Here is a 285-nt window from a genome sequence, read left to right as displayed (position 1 = left end):
CACACACACACTCACTCTCTCACACACACTCACTCACACACACACGCACGCACTCACTCACTCACTCACTCTCTCACACACACACAATCACTCACTCACTCTCACTCACACACACACTCAGACAGACTCTCTCACACGCTCACACACACACACACACACACAGTCACACACTCTCTCTCTCTCTCACACACACAGACACACACGCTCACACACTCTCTCCCACACACAGACACACTCTCTCACACACACACACACACACACTCTCACTCTCACACACACACACAC

The 285-nt window shown here is 51.6% G+C and overlaps 1 protein-coding gene across 4 annotated transcripts in view; it reads left to right on the top strand.

Annotated features, from left to right (window-relative positions):
- The window catches only part of slc9a1b (solute carrier family 9 member A1b), a 33,478-nt gene that overhangs the window by 8,852 nt on the left and 24,341 nt on the right, over positions 1-285 (top strand). The window lies entirely within an intron of this gene.

Source organism: Sinocyclocheilus grahami, unplaced genomic scaffold (assembly GCF_001515645.1).
Source record: "Sinocyclocheilus grahami isolate Dianchi unplaced genomic scaffold, SAMN03320097.WGS_v1.1 scaffold2352.1, whole genome shotgun sequence".
In the NCBI taxonomy this organism is placed as follows: Eukaryota; Metazoa; Chordata; class Actinopteri; order Cypriniformes; family Cyprinidae; genus Sinocyclocheilus; species Sinocyclocheilus grahami.
Note: the sequence above shows the minus strand (reverse complement) of the source record. Positions and strands in the feature narration are given on the sequence as shown.